Source organism: Anomaloglossus baeobatrachus, chromosome 4 (assembly GCF_048569485.1).
Source record: "Anomaloglossus baeobatrachus isolate aAnoBae1 chromosome 4, aAnoBae1.hap1, whole genome shotgun sequence".
Classification (NCBI taxonomy): domain Eukaryota; kingdom Metazoa; phylum Chordata; class Amphibia; order Anura; family Aromobatidae; genus Anomaloglossus; species Anomaloglossus baeobatrachus.
Genome location: NC_134356.1, coordinates 37859779 through 37876391, shown reverse-complemented (window position 1 = coordinate 37876391; position 16613 = coordinate 37859779). Strand labels below are relative to the sequence as shown.

Below are 16613 nucleotides of genomic sequence, written 5' to 3'. Positions count from 1 at the left end.
GTGGCACTGCAGTAAAATTGAACACTTTCTGTTTCATTTTTTCCCAGCTGATCCCAGGAGGCCTGAGAGGAGGAATACGCTCTCATCCTCACACCATACTTCGTTTCTCCAGTGGTGGCACTGCAGGGAAATTGAACACTTTCTGCTACATTTTCTGACAGCTGATCCCAGGAGGCCTGAGAGGAGGAATACGCTCTGATCCTCATACCCTCTTACAAAAAAACTATTATACATGGTGAAAAACTAATTATCAGGAACCCCTGTGGAAGGCTGGATCCCAGGAAGCCTGATAGGAGGAATTTACTTTCATCCTCATACAATAATTCATTTCTCCACTGGTGGCACTGTAGGGAAATGGAACAATTTCTGCTATATTTCCTGATAGCTGATCCCAGGAGGCTTGAGAGGAGGAATACGCTCTCATCCTCATACCATACTTTATTTCTCCAGTGGTGGAACTGCAGGGAAATTGAACACTTTCTGCTACATTTTTGACAGCTGATCTGAGGAGGCCTGAGAGGAGGAATACACGCTCATCCTTATACCATACTTAATATCTCCAGTAGTGGCACTGCAGTAAAATTGAACACTTTCTGTTTCATTTTCTAACAGCTGATCCCGGGAGGCCTGAGAGGAGGAATACGCTCTCATCCTCACACCATACTTCGTTTCTCCAGTGGTGGCACTGCAGTAAAATTGAACACTTTCTGTTTCATTTTTTTCCCAGCTGATCCCAGGAGGCCTGAGAGGAGGAATACGCTCTGATCCTCATACCCTCTTACAAAAAAACTATTATACATGGTGAAAAACTAATTATCAGGAACACCTGTGGAAGGCTGACCTCAATCAAAGATAATAAAACATCAAAAGTATCAGAAAAACTTATTCTAGCCACGGAAAAGTCATTCACATCAATGTAAACTATACTAAATAAGACGGCCGCATTCTTCCAGCTGTTAAGGCTCTATGTTATATAGTGCGGCCTTGGATTATATAATGTGCCCGGAATGTCAGGCTTTGTGTATACAGTATATTCCCAGCAGAACCAGTGCCAAGACCATTCTCAGTGTTTTCTCCTGCAGCCGTCTAGCCCAATCCTTAGCGCACATAATTGCCTTGTAACTCCCAGAGGAAGCAGCGAGCTCTAAGTATGTGCCGAATGTTAAAAAAAAATGTAAAATATAATAATAGAAAAAAAATATATAATTAGTGTAGCAATAGAATTAAGCACAATGATAAATCACACAGAAAAGTGGGAAAATTTCATTGAAAATGCATTATCCAGAGAAGAGAAGACGTCGGGGTAATGAACTAATTATATTCATTATTCTTAGTTTTGTTTTAATAAATTTTAGGAATCAAGTGAAAAAAAAGAAGGGAATTTTGTTACTTACCGTAAATTCCTTTTCTTCTAGCTCTTATTGGGAGACCCAGACGATTGGGTGTATAGCACTGCCTCCGGAGGCCACACAAAGCAATTACACTAAAAAGTGTAAGGCCCCTCCCCTTCTGGCTATACACCCCCAGTGGGATCACTGGCTCACCAGTTTTAGTGCAAAAGCAAGAAGGAGGAAAGCCAATAACTGGTTTAAACAAATTCACTCCGAGTAACATCGGAGAACTGAAAACCGTTCAATCATGAACAACATGTGTACCCGCAAACAAACCAACAATCCCGAAGGACAACAGGGCGGGTGCTGGGTCTCCCAATAAGAGCTAGAAGAAAAGGAATTTACGGTAAGTAACAAAATTCCCTTCTTCTTCGGCGCTCTATTGGGAGACCCAGACGATTGGGACGTCCAAAAGCTGTCCCTGGGTGGGTAAAGAAATACCTCATGTTAGAGCTGCAAGACAGCCCTCCCCTACGGGGAGGCAACTGCCGCCTGCAGGACTCTTCTACCTAGGCTGGCGTCCGCCGAAGCATAGGTATGCACCTGATAATGTTTGGTGAAAGTGTGCAGACTCGACCAGGTAGCTGCCTGGCACACCTGTTGAGCCGTAGCCTGGTGTCGCAATGCCCAGGACGCACCCACGGCTCTGGTAGAATGGGCCTTCAGCCCTGATGGAACCTGAAGCCCCGCAGAACGGTAGGCTTCAAGAATTGGTTCTTTGATCCATCGAGCCAGGGTGGCCTTAGAAGCCTGCGACCCTTTGCGCTTACCAGCGACAAGGACAAAGAGTGCATCCGAACGGCGCAGGGACGCTGTGCGGGAAATGTAGATTCTGAGTGCTCTCACCAGATCTAACAAATGTAAATCCTTCTCATACCGATGAACTGCATGAGGACAAAACGAAGGCAAAAAGATATCCTGATTAAGATGAAAAGAGGATACCACCTTTGGGAGAAACTCCTGAATGGGGCGCAGCACTACCTTGTCCTGGTGGAAGACCAGGAAGGGAGCCTTGGAAGACAACGCTGCTAGCTCAGACACTCTCCGAAGAGATGTGATCGCTACCAGAAAAGCCACTTTCTGTGAAAGTCTAGAAAGTGAAACCTCCTTCAGAGGCTCGAAGGGCGGCTTCTGGAGGGCAACTAGTACCCTGTTCAGATCCCATGGATCTAACGGCCGCTTGTACGGGGGAACTATATGGCAAACCCCCTGTAGGAACGTGCGCACCTTAGAAAGTCGTGCTAGACGCTTCTGAAAAAAGACGGATAGCGCCGAGACTTGCCCTTTAAGGGAGCCGAGCGACAAACCTTTTTCTAACCCAGATTGGAGGAAAGAAAGAAGGGTAGGTAATGCAAATGGCCAGGGGGACACTCCCTGAGCAGAGCACCAGGATAAGAATATCCTCCACGTTCTGTGGTAGATCTTAGCAGACGTGGGCTTCCTAGCCTGTCTCATGGTGGCAACGACCCCTTGGGATAAGCCTGAAGACGCTAGGATCCAGGACTCAATGGCCACGCAGTCAGGTTGAGGGCCGCAGAATTCCGATGGAAAAACGGCCCTTGGGACAGTAAGTCTGGTCGGTCTGGTAGTGCCCACGGTTGGCCGACCGTGAGATGCCACAGATCCGGATACCACGCCCTCCTCGGCCAGTCTGGAGCGACGAGTATGACGCGGCTGCAGTCGGATCTGATCTTGCGTAGCACTCTGGGCAAGAGTGCCAGAGGTGGAAACACATAAGGGAGCCGGAACTGCGACCAATCTTGCACTAGGGCGTCTGCTGCTAGAGCTCTTTGATCGCGAGACCGTGCCATGAATGTTGGGACCTTGTTGTTGTGCCGGGACGCCATTAGGTCGACGTCCGGCCTTCCCCATCGGCGACAGATTTCCTGAAACACGTCCGGGTGAAGGGACCATTCCCCTGCGTCCATGCCCTGGCGACTGAGGAAGTCTGCTTCCCAGTTTTCTACGCCGGGGATGTGAACTGCGGATATGGTGGAGGCCGTGGCTTCCACCCACATCATAATGCGCCGGACTTCCTGGAAGGCTTGCCGACTGCGAGTCCCTCCTTGGTGATTGATGTATGCCACCGCTGTGGAGTTGTCCGATTGAATTCGGATCTGCTTCCCTTCCAGCCACTGCTGGAAGGCTAGTAGGGCAAGAAACACTGCTCTGATTTCCAGAACATTGATCTGAAGGGTGGACTCCTGCTGAGTCCACGTACCCTGAGCCCTGTGGTGGAGAAACACTGCTCCCCACCCTGACAGACTCGCGTCTGTCGTGACCACCGCCCAGGACGGTGGTAGGAAGGATCTTCCCTGTGATAATGAGGTGGACAGGAGCCACCACTGCAGAGAGTCCTTGGCCGTCTGGGAAAGGAAGACTTTCCTGTCCAGGGATGTCGACTTCCCGTCCCATTGGCGGAGAATGTCCCATTGAAGTGGACGCAGATGAAACTGCGCAAACGGAACCGCCTCTATTGCCGCCACCATCTTCCCGAGGAAGTGCATGAGGCGTCTTAAGGAGTGCGACTGACCTTGAAGGAGAGCCTGCACCCCTGTCTGTAGTGACCGCTGCTTGCTCAGCGGAAGCTTCACTATCGCTGAGAGAGTATGAAACTCCATGCCAAGATACGTTAGTGATTGGGTCGGTGACAGATTTGACTTTGGGAAGTTGATGATCCACCCGAACGCCTGGAGAGTCTCCAGTGCAAAATTCAGGCTGAGTTGGCATGCCTCCTGAGAGGGTGCCTTGACTAGTAGATCGTCCAAGTAAGGGATCACAGAGTGTCCGTGAGAGTGCAAGACTGCTACCACTGCTGCCATGATCTTGGTGAACACCCGGGGGGCTGTCGCCAGACCAAATGGCAGAGCCACGAACTGAAGATGTTCGTCTCCTATGACGAAGCGCAGAAAGCGTTGGTGTTCCGTAGCAATCGGCACGTGGAGATAAGCATCTTTGATGTCTATTGATGCTAGGAAATCTCCTTGGGACATTGAGGCAATGACTGAGCGGAGGGATTCCATCCGGAACCGCCTGGCGTTCACATGCTTGTTGAGCAGTTTTAGGTCCAGAACAGGACGGAAGGAGCCGTCCTTTTTTGGAACCACAAAGAGATTGGAGTAAAATCCTCGCCCCCGTTCTAGAGGGGGGACAGGGATCACGACTCCTTCTGCTCTTAGAGAGTCCACCGCCTGCAGCAGGGCATCTGCTCGGTTGGGGTGTGGGGAGGTTCTGAAGAACCGAAGTGGAGGCCGAGAACTGAACTCGATTCTGTACCCGCGAGACAAAATGTCTGTTACCCACCGGTCTTTGACCTGAGACAGCCAAATGTCGCAAAAGCGGGAGAGCCTGCCACCGACCGAGGATGCGGAGGGAGGAGGCCGAAAGTCATGAGGTAGCCGCCTTGGAAGCGGTTCCTCCATTTGCTTTCCTGGGGCGTGAGTGAGCCCGCCAGGAATCTGAGCTCCCTTGCCCTTTCTGAGTCCCTTTGGACGAGGAGAATTGGGGCTTGCCCGAGCCTCGAAAGGACCGAAACCTCGACTGCCACTTTTTCTGTTGAGGTTTACTTGCTCTGGGCTGTGGTAAGGAAGAGTCCTTACCCTTGGACTGTTTTATGATTTCAGCCAATGGCTCACCAAACAGTCTGTCTCTAGATAATGGCAAGCTGGTTAAGCATTTTTTGGAACCAGCATCTGCTTTCCAGTCCTTTAACCATAAGGCTCTGCGCAAAACCACAGAATTGGCGGCCGCCATAGAGGTACGGCTCGTAGATTCTAGGACAGCATTGATAGCATAAGTCGCAAACGCAGACATTTGCGAAGTTAGGGACGCCACCTGTGGCACTGCTGGATGTATGATAGCATCCACCTGTGCTAAACCAGCTGAAATAGCTTGGAGTGCCCACACGGCCGCGAATGCTGGAGCAAACGACGCGCCGATAGCTTCATAGACAGATTTCAACCAAAGGTCCATCTGTCTGTCGTTGGCATCTTTAAGTGAAGCGCCATCCTCTACTGCGACTATGGATCTAGCCGCAAGCTTGGAAATTGGGGGATCAACCTTTGGGCACTGGGTCCAGCGTTTGGCCACTTCAGCGGGAAAAGGATAACGGGTATCCTTAGAACGTTTAGAGAAACGCTTGTCTGGATGAGCGTCGTGCTTCTGGATTGATTCTCTGAAGTCAGAGTGGTCCAAAAAAGCACTTAATTTACGCTTGGGATACAGGAAATGGAACTTCTCCTGCTGTGCAGCTGCCTCCTCTGCAGAAGGGGCTGGGGGAGAAATATCCAACAGTCTATTAATCGCCGATATAAGGTCATTAACCATGGCGTCACCCTCAGGGGCATCCAGATTGAGAGGGGCCTCAGGATTAGAATCCTGATCACCGTCCTCAGTCTCATCACAGAGAGATTCTTCTCGCTGAGACCCTGAGCAGTGTGATGACGTGGAGGGTCTTTCCCAGCGAGCTCGCTTAGGCTGCCTGGGACTGTCATCTGAGTCAGAGACTTCAGCTTGTGATGCTTGAGACCCCCTTGAAGTACGGATTAGTTCCAACTGAGGGGGACCAGAGAGCATAGCCACAGCAGTGTCCATGGTCTGAGGAACTGGCCTGGCCTGCAAGGTCTCCAGGATTTTTGTCATAGCCTCAGACATTTTACCAGCAAACACTGCAAAGTCTGTCCCCGTCACCGGGGCAGGGTTCACAGGCGTCTCTGCCTGGGCTACCACCACAATAGGCTCTGGCTGACGAAGTGCCACTGGGACTGAACATTGCACACAATGTGAATCATTGGAGCCTGCCGGTAGATCAGCCCCACATGCAGCACAAACAGTGCACACAGCCCGTGCCTTGGCAGCCTTGCGTTTTGCGGATGACATGTTGCTGCCTCCTCAGAGCAGTACAGGGTGTCCAGCCAAGAAGCGACCTACAGTACAACTATATATATATATATATATGGTACCAAGACAAAAGTACACTATATATCACTGAGGCACTAGTGGGGCCAGCACTACTGTGCAGCTTACCGCCCGCTTAGGAGCGGTGTGTGGACGCCAGAAATCCCTCTAGTCTGGGTCTCCCAGAGCCTGCTGCCTCTCCCCAGCCAGATCGCATGTGTAATGGCTGCCGGCGTCCTTGTGGAGAGGGGGGGGCGGGCCCTGGGCGTACACCGACGAAGAGCGGGAAGTCTGCTTCCCCTTGTGCCTAGTGAGAGGGCTGGAGCATGTAAATAAAGCTCCAGCCCTCGGCGCTGCCTATTGAGCAGCGTCTCTCCCCTACCCTGATTGACAGGGTGGGGGCGGGAACGAAGCGGCGCTAGGCCGCAGAAGCCGGGGGCTAAAGTTAGAAGCGCCGCCGCCGTAAAAGCGCGGTCGGCGCAAAGCCCCCGGCGCACCACAAGTCGCAGCTGCGCCGCCGCTCCAGGAGCGGTCGGCGCAGTAGTTCCCAATACACAACGTCACTCAGCAAAGCTGCAGTGACCTAACCCCCAGCGTACAGCGCCACTGTCTCCGGCGCACTACAACGCTCAGCAAGCCCTGAGAGTGTCCGTGCCTGCCGGGGACACAGAGTACCTGACAGTTGCAGGGCCTTGTCCCTGAACGGCACTCCCGCTCCACATCCAGCAGGTTCTATGGGTCTGTGGATGGAGCCCGGCCCCAGGGCTTGGGGGCCGGCAAGATCCCACTTCCACAGAGCCCTCCAGGGGATGTGGAAGGAAAACAGCATGTGGGCTCCAGCCTCCGTACCAGCAATAGGTACCTCAACCTTACAAGCACCAACCGCGGGTGAGAAGGGAGCATGCTGGGGGCCCCATATGGGCCCTCTTTTCTTCCATCTGATAGAGCCAGCAGCTACTGCTGACTACAAACAGTGGAGCTATGCATGGATGTCTGACCTCCTTCGCACAAAGCAGAAAACTGGTGAGCCAGTGATCCCACTGGGGGTGTATAGCCAGAAGGGGAGGGGCCTTACACTTTTTAGTGTAATTGCTTTGTGTGGCCTCCGGAGGCAGTGCTATACACCCAATCGTCTGGGTCTCCCAATAGAGCGCCGAAGAAAATGGAAGACTGTTTTTTTTTTTTACATTTTTTTTTAGAGGGGCTCTCTTATTGTAAGTGTTTATTGGCCCATACAATGGACTGGGTGGGTTGTCAAAGACAAAGCTTCTGTGATGCTAGACACTATGAGCAGTATGAATAGAAGGGTAGTTAGATAAGTCAGGAAAATAAGCCAGGAGGTAATGTAAAAGGTTCAGGGAGTAGACAGAGACGTGGTCAGGAAGAGGTTCGTGGTCAGAAGCCGGGGGTAACATATAAGGTTCTGGAAACAGACTGAGACGTGATCAGGAAGAGGTCTGAGGTCAGAAGCCGGAAGGTAACGTATAAGGTTTAGGGAGCAGACAGAGATGTGGTCAGGAAGAAGTCCGAGGTCAGAAGCTTGGAGGTAATGTATAAGGTTCAGGGAACAGACAGAGATGTAGCCAGGAAGAGGTCCGAGGTTAGAAGCTGGGAGGTAATGTATAAGGTTCAGGGAGCAGACAGAGATGTTGTCAGGAAGAGGTCCTAGGTCAGAAGCCGGGAGGTAACGTATAAGGTTCAGGGAGTAGACAGAGACATGGTCAGGAAGAGGTTCGAGGTCAGAAGCCAAGTTCAGAACACTTACACCAGACAGGACCCAAGAGCACACTGAGTAAACAGGAAGTACGACTGGCGAAGTTCAGACAGAGCAAGACCAGCATAGAAACGGAGCAATCACCAGGAACGAGGTGTATCTGTGAAGGAAGCTCCCAAAACCAGCATGGACCCTAGTGCTGAAAGACAACCGGTCAGCAAGTGCACAAGACACATAACAAAGCATATTCAAATGCAAAATGCTCCGCACAGCAGAACCGTGACAGCTTCTCTATGTTAGTGGCGCTTTTCTGTGAATTATCTTCATACTGTGACATCACCTTGTGCATGAATTCTGTGCTGTGACATCACTTTGTGAATTGTTTCTATGTTGTGAAATCTTTACCTGCATTATGCTTGCACTGTGATATTACTGTGTCATTATTTCCATGCTGTAACATCAGTGTGCATTACCCCCATACTGTATCATCACTGTGTGCATTACCCCCATACTGTATCATCACTGTGTGCATTACCCCCATACTGTATCATCACTGTGTGCATTATCCCCATACTGTATCATCACTGTGTGCATTACCCCCATACTGTATCATCACTGTGTGCATTATCCCCATACTGTAACATCACTGTGTGCATTATCCCCATACTGTACCATCACTGTGCATTGTTTCTATGTTGTGTCATATTTATGTGTATAAATTCCATACTGTGGCATCTCTGTGTGCAATATTTCTGTGTGTTCACATGATAATATTTATCATCCCAGCTATGTGCATTATCACTGTACTGAGACATTAATGTGTGCACTATTTCCATTATGGCACATTCAGGTGCATTATCCATGAAATGTGACCTCACTGTGTGCACTAATGTGCTAAGACATCACTGTGCATTGTATTCTGGGACATTATTATTAATGTACTATGACATCATTATATATTTTATTTCTGAATGTGACATCACTGTGTACCTTACCCGCCTCTGTTACATCACCATGGATAATTTCCAACCCATGACATTACTATAAACATTATTCCACTACTGTAACATTACTATGTCCATTATCCACTTACTGTGACATTACTGATTGCGTGATTCCTGAACTGTATCTATGCGAAATTAATTAGCATTGGCGTGTTACATCATTGTCTGTCTTATTTATATGCTGTGACATCACTATGTGCACTTTCTGTATACCAAGACATCACTGTGTGCGTTATACAGTATGTATGCTCTGACATCACTGTGGGTGTTATATGTATACTGTGGCATCACTGTGTGTGTTACATATATGCAGTGACATCACTGTGTGCATTGTTTATGCTGTAACATCACTATGTGCGTTATATGTATGCTGTGACTTCACTGTGTGCATTATATCTATGCTGTGACATCACTGTATGCGTTATATGTATGCTGTTACATCACTGTGTGCATTATATGTATACTGTTGCATCACTTTGTGCATTATATCTATGCTATGACATCACTGTATGTGTTATATGTATGCTGTTACATCACTGTGTGCATTATATGTATACTGTTGCATCACTTTGTGCATTATATCTATGCTATGACATCACTGTATGCGTTATATGTATGCTGTTACATCACTGTGTGCATTATATGTATACTGTTGCATCACTTTGTGCATTATATCTATGCTGTGATATCACTGTGTATGTCGTATATATACTGTAACATCACTGTGTGTGTTATATGTATGCTGTGACATCACTGTGTGCGTTATATGTATTCTATGACATCAATCTGTGAGTTATATGTATGCTGTGACATCACTGTGTGCGTTATATGTATTCTGTGACATCACTGTGCATTATATGTATGCTGTGACATCACTGTGTGCGTTATATCTTTGCTGTGACATCACTGTGTGCATTTTCTGTTATAAGTATGCTGTAGCGCTGTATCAGTAAAATACATTTTCGGGCGCTATTGCTCTTTAACTTCCAAGCAGCAAACACCCACATTAAGAAAAGACTATCTCTGTGGTGCAGCCTGTAGTGACAATATTGTGGGGAAGACAGCTGCTCCGATGCAAATGAACAGCGAAGATTTATTAATCAGTGGGAAAGAAAACAGATTGGAGTTTTGTTGTGGATACCACTCTACAAATGGATTATGTCTACGGCCCAAAGAACAGAGACCTTTAAGCCGGCAGCGCTAAAGAATCCACCACGCGGTTGTCAGCCAGTACAGTGACAAACACTGGCAGGCGGACACAGATAATAGCGCGGGATGAACTGTCCTTGGCGAATGTGCCCAGTGAATTAAATACATCCATCCAGAAAAGGATCATGTGTAATTAGAGGAAGCCGAGACCCTTTACTCCTCCACGTACCTGAATCAATGCATTCTGCAGCTCCACTTTACACAATGCGGATGAAGACAATCCAAATGGCCAAGATAAAATTCTAAAAAAAAAGGGGATAAAAACAATAAATTAGGGCCATACATCATAGATATAAAGGACTACAAATCTCAGGAATACTCGTACACATAAAATACTTACATTTCCTGTTTTCATGAATTTACTTTTCAGCTTTGCTTTATAGTCTGGAATAGGGCAAGCAGAGTCATCTCATTACTATTAAAATGCCAGGTACTAATAGCTCTAAGGTTCTACTGGAGGACTAGATAAGGAAGTATGGGAACATTATACCCTATAAACACTGATCATTCCTGTATTCGGCAGCTTTACTGTGTAGGCTGGCACATGGTCAGCAGTGTCATCTCATTATTAGTAATCATGGCTCTAGTATTCTACTGGAGGACTAGATAAAGAAGTATGGGAACATTATACCCTATAAACACTGATCATTCTTGTATTCGGAAGCTTTACTGTATAGGCTGGCACATGGTCAGCAGTGTCATCTCATTATTAGTAATCATGGCTCTAGTATTCTACTGGAGGACTAGATAAAGAAGTATGGGAACATTATACACTATAAACACTGATAATTCCTGTAGTCGGCAGCTTTACTGTGTAGGCTGGCACATGGTCAGCAGTGTCATCTCATTATTAGTAATCATGGCTCTAGTATTCTACTGGAGGTCTAGATAAGGAAGTATTGGAATATTATACCCTATAAACACTGATGATTCCTGTATTCGGCAGCTTTACGGTGTAGGCTGGCACATGGTCAGCAGTGTCATCGCATTATTAGTAATCATGGCTTTAGTATTCTACTGGAAGACTAGATAAGGAAGTATGGTAACATTATACACTATAAACACTGATGATTCCTGTATTTGGTGACTGGTGACTTTTCTGTATACACAGACACAAGGCCAGCAGAGTCATCTCATTAGTATTAGAATGTCAGGTAATGACAGCTTAAGTGTTCCAATGGAGGTGTAGATAAGGAAGCAGGGTAACATTATATACTATAAACACTGATGATTCCTGTATTTGTCAGCTTTACTGTATAGACTGGCACATGGTCAGCAGAGTCATCTCATTATTATTAGAATGCCAGATGCTGATGACACTAGTGTCCTACTGAAAGTTTAGATAAAGAAGTATGGTAACATTATACACTATGAACATTGATGATTCCCGTAGTTGGCAGCTTTTCTGTATTGCGTGGCACATGGTCAGCAGTGTCATCTCATTATTAGTAATGATTGGTCTAGTGTTCTACTGATGGTCTAGATAAGGATGTATGGTAACATTATACACTATGAACATTGATGATTCCTGAATTCAGCAGCTTTACTGTATAGACTGGCACATGGTCAGCAGACTCATCTCATTATTATTAGAATGGCAGGTAATGACAGCTTTAGGATTCTACTGGATGTTTAGATAAGGAAGTAGGGTAACATTATACACTGTAAACACTGATGATTCCTGTATTTGTCAGCTTTACTGTATAGACTGGGACATGGTCAGCACAGTCGTCTCATTATTATTATTATTAGAATGCCAGGTAATGACAGTTTTAGTGTTCTACTGAAGATTTAGATACGAAAATAGGGTAACATTATACACTATGAACATTAATGATTCCTCTAGTCGGCAGCTTTACTGTAGAGACTGGCACATGGTCAGCAATGTCATCTCATTATTATTAGAATGCCAGGTAATGACAGTTTTTGTGTTCTACTGAAGGTTTAGATAAGGAAATGGGGTAACATTCATTATACACTATAAACATTGATGATTTGGCAGCTTTTCTGTATAGACTGGTACATGGTCAGCAGAGTCATCTCAACAAAATTAGAATGCCAGGTACTGATGGCACTATTGTTCTACTGGAAATCTAGATAAGGAAGTATGGTAATATTATACACTATAAACACTGATGATTCCTGTATTCAGCAGCTCTTCTGTATAGACTGGGAGATGATCAGCAGAGCCATGCCATTATTATTAGAATATGAGATAATGACAGCTTTAGTGTTCTACTGTAGGTTTAAATAAGATAGTATGGTAACATTGTACACTATAAACAGTGATAATCCCTGTATTTAGCATCTTTTTTGTATAGATTAGCACATGGAGAACAGAGTCTTCTCATTATTAGTAATGATGGCTCTAGTGTTCTACTTGAGGTCTAAATAAGGAAGTATGGTTACACGATACACTATAAACACTGATGATTCCTGTATTTGGCAGTTTTTCTGTATAGACTGGCACAGGTTCAGCAGTGTCATCTCATTAATATTAGAATGCCTGGTAATGACTGCTCTAGTGTTCTACTGAAGGTCAAGATAAGGAAGTATGGTAACATTATACACTAAAACTACAGATAATTCCTACATTTGGCAGCTTTTCTGTATAGTCTGACACAAGGTCAACAGAGTCATCTCATTATTATTAGAATTAAAGGTAATGATAGCTCTAGTGCCCTACTGGAGGTTTAGACAAGGAAGTATGGTAACATTATACACTACAAACAAACATAATTCCTGTATTCCACCGCTCATTGATGGGGCAGTGTTCCGCCATTGTTAACCAGTGATAAGCTTTGTACCATTAGTAGTGGCTGGTAGTGCGGCACAGTCTATTACTTGAATGGGACTGAGCTAATTTTAGCTGTAATACCTGGCACAGCCATTGCCATAAGTATGGATCTAGCATTGACTGGAAAACAACAAAGGGGGGACAGCCCCTGGTGGAACAAAATAGCCCTGATCGGCAGGGGTGCCAAGAAAGGGACCTCTGCTTGGATACAATTGGCTTATTTTAGGATACCCCAACAACTGTGTAGTCCAGGAGAACCTAATCTCGCTCAGAGGGTGACTATCTCTAATTTTCAGTTGTCCCTGAGCTAGTGGGTGGAGACTAGCTGTTATGAAATCTTCCATACACAGACATAAGGGATTCCTGCCCTTCCTTCTCTATGTAGCACATGAAGAACATTACATATCAGTATTGAGCTGTGTAGCTGTGAATCCAGTTCTTGGGATGACTATCGCTAATTATCAGTTGTCTCTGAGATAGTGGGTCGAGACTAGCTGTTATGAAGTCTTCCATACACATACATAAGGGATTGCTGCTCTTCTTCTCTACGTAGTACATCAAGAACATTAAATAGAAGTACAGAACTGTGTAGCTGTGAATCCAGCTCTGGAGGTGACTATCTCTAATTTTCAGTTGTTCCTGAGCTAGTGGGTGGAGACTAGCTGTTATGCTGTCTGCCATACACAGACAAGAGGGATTACTGCTCTTCTGTCTCTATGTAGTACATCAAGAACATTACATGGCAGTATTGAGCTGTGTAGCTGTGAATCCAGCTTTGGGGGTGAGATAAACAACCAGTAGAAAGATGTCAATAGGCAGCTGTAATCTGTTCCCTCAGTGAGCTGGCAGTTTGCCTTATTTTGAAGAAAATACATTTTGAAGTGATAAATTCAGAAGCCAGAGGGAGGAAAAGAAGTGGCTTACAAGGGGAAAAAGAATCATATTGTGATGAACTACCACTAGGTGTCACCAGAAGCAACTAATGACTTGGAAATCAAACAAACCAGAGTTTAGGAGCCAGGATGTCATGTAGGGAACACAGGGATGAAGCAAAGCTGAGGTTAGAGCACAAGCCAGAGGTCAGAAGACAGGAAGTCACGTAAGGTACACTAGGGGGACGCGGAGCCGAGGTCAGGGTACAAGCCGGAGGTCAGAAGCCAGGAAGTCAAGTAAGGTATACTGGGGAAAAGCGCAGCCGAGGTCAGGGTATAAGCCAAAGATCAGAAGCCAGGAGGTGACGTAAGGTATACTGGGGAAAAGCGGAGCCAAGGTTAGGGTACAAGCCGGAGGTCAGAAGCCAGGATGTCACGTAAGGTATACTGGTGAAAAGCGGAGCCAAAGTCAGGGTACAAGCTGGAGGTCAGAAGCCAGGAAGTCACGTAAGGTATACTGGGGAAAAGTGGAGCCGAGGTCAGGGTACAAGCCGGAAGTAAGCCAGGAAGTCACGTAAAATATACTGGGGAAAAGCAGAGCCAAGATCAGGGTACAATCCGGAGGTCAGAAGCCAGGAAGTCACAAAAGGTATACTAGGGAAAAGTGCAGCCAAAGTCAGGGTACAAGCCAGCAGTCAGGAGCCAGGGACCAACGTCAAAGTCAGGGACACGGGAGGAGAGTGCTAACAACAGGCCAAGGACTGGAGGACAAGATTAAAGCACAAATGAGAGCCAGAGCACTTACTCCAGGCAGGAACTACGACTGGCAGCGTTCCAGGGGAGGTTGCTGCCTAATGAAGCAGAGCAATCACCTGGTACAAGGCACCTGGAGCGAGGCCCAACACCAGCGCAGGAACCGAGGACGGGATTACCACCGGCTCAAAATACAAAACAGCAGAGCACCACGGATAAGAGCCATTACAAACTTTCTTATATTGAGTTATGTCAAGTTTGTCCATTTAACCAATACTATGTCATCATTGATACCTATACACAAAATAGTATTTACAGCTGAAATTTTTTTTATTTTTAAGATGTTTTTGATTGTTTTATCTTATACTTTTGGATATATGCGCTGTTTTTTTTCCTTTTAATTCATTTTGCAAGACATTTTGCATTTCACATCTGATTTTTATCACATGGAAAGCGGTAATGAGTCTTTTGGACGGATTTGTAACTGGGAAGCAGTAGCAGGACCAGGAGCGAGGTGGAGGAGGGGGTAAGAGAATTAGGGTGAAAGGGAGCGAGATTACTCATGCCTATCACTGCAGTGTTAGTGCGCTGTGTGTGAAGACATCTGGTTTTAGCATTCCCTGAAAATCATTTCCCGAAACTTGGATATAAACCATTCACTTTTGTTTTTTTGTCTCCAGGCTGCTTAACATCAGCTGGTAATGACTTCACCCTGTTAAAAAGAAAAAAGTCAAGTTCGTACTTCATCAAAACCTTCATGAACAGATGGTAGGAGACGGCCTGATGGTGTCTATTGTTCCAGCTGTTCAGGCAATTTATTATATTTTTCCGCTTCACACTTTTGTAATGAAGCCGTTTCGAGAGGTCTTATTCCACGGTTGATACTTCAAACTTGTCATTTTGGGCAAAGTAAAGAAAAGCGAAGAAAGAAAAAAACATTCGAGGGCCCAATTCATCATTGGCATTTTTTTTATTTATCTATTTATTTTACATTATTATTAGTGCCAAATTCTTTCAAATGGGGCAATGGTTTATGGATTTTACAAAATCCAAAAATGTTCATTATTTTTGTATGTTACCTTTTGCCCCTTTCTAACGCAAAAAGTTAAACAATCTGTTAAAATCTTACATTTTATATATATATATATATATATATATATATACAGTCCATGACAGAAGTTCTGTCGCTTATCCATGTTATGTAAATAAAAGCTTATAACCTGACTTTAAATTCATCCATTGGTTTTATAAATTACTCTTTTGAAAGCTGAAACCCTCCCAAATTTGGTTTTGGCTAATGAAAATAAAGTTGCTGAAAAGCTGAAATATTGATCATTTAATGAACACAGAAAGGTCAGATTTTGGAAAGACAAAAGTTTTGTCGGCCACAGAAAGTAATGTGAAATTCAAACAAATAATTAACTTCTAATACAAAGATATGTTGCATAACATTGGTGAATGAAGTTGTGGTGCTATTAGAGCCATATGTAATATTTTGTGTGACTTCCATGAGCTGGAAGGACTGCATCCATGTGGTTCAACAATGATTCATACAATTTATTGATGAAGTCATAAGGAATAGTAAAGAATGCAGTCTTACATGCCTCCCAGAGTTCATCTAGATTCTTTGGTTTTGTCTTCCAAGCTTCCTCTTTCATCCTACCCCAAACATGCTCAATGATGTTCATGTCTGGTGACTGGGCTGGCCAGTCCTTGAGTACCTTGATCTTCTTTGCCAGGAGGAACTTTGTTGTAGAGATGGATGTATAAGATGGAGCACCATCCTGCTGCAGAATCTGACCCCTTTTATGATTGGGATAGCTAATACTTCTTGATATTTTAGGCTATTGATATTGCTTTCCACCTTGCAAATGTTTCGCACACCCCCATACTGAATGTAACCCCAGAGCATGATCTTTCCACCACCAAACTTAACTGTTTTCTGGATCCATACAGGTTCCAATAGGTCTCCTGCAG

At 45.5% G+C, this 16613-nt stretch overlaps 1 protein-coding gene and 1 long non-coding RNA gene across 4 annotated transcripts in view; one reads left to right on the top strand and one right to left on the bottom strand.

Annotated features, from left to right (window-relative positions):
- Positions 1-16613, top strand: part of LOC142303109 (shaker-related potassium channel tsha2-like) — a 75085-nt gene that overhangs the window by 32883 nt on the left and 25589 nt on the right.
- LOC142303110 (uncharacterized) overlaps positions 1-16613 on the bottom strand; it is a 141274-nt gene that overhangs the window by 99158 nt on the left and 25503 nt on the right. The window contains exons 2-4 of one of the 3 annotated variants that reach the window (XR_012752992.1): positions 10555-10598; positions 10384-10456; positions 8053-8200 (exon numbers count right to left, since the gene is read on the bottom strand). This is a non-coding gene — a long non-coding RNA (uncharacterized LOC142303110). The remainder of the gene's footprint in view (positions 1-8052; positions 8201-10383; positions 10457-10554; positions 10599-16613) is intronic. The other 2 variants (XR_012752993.1, XR_012752994.1) reach the window with 2 other exon arrangements.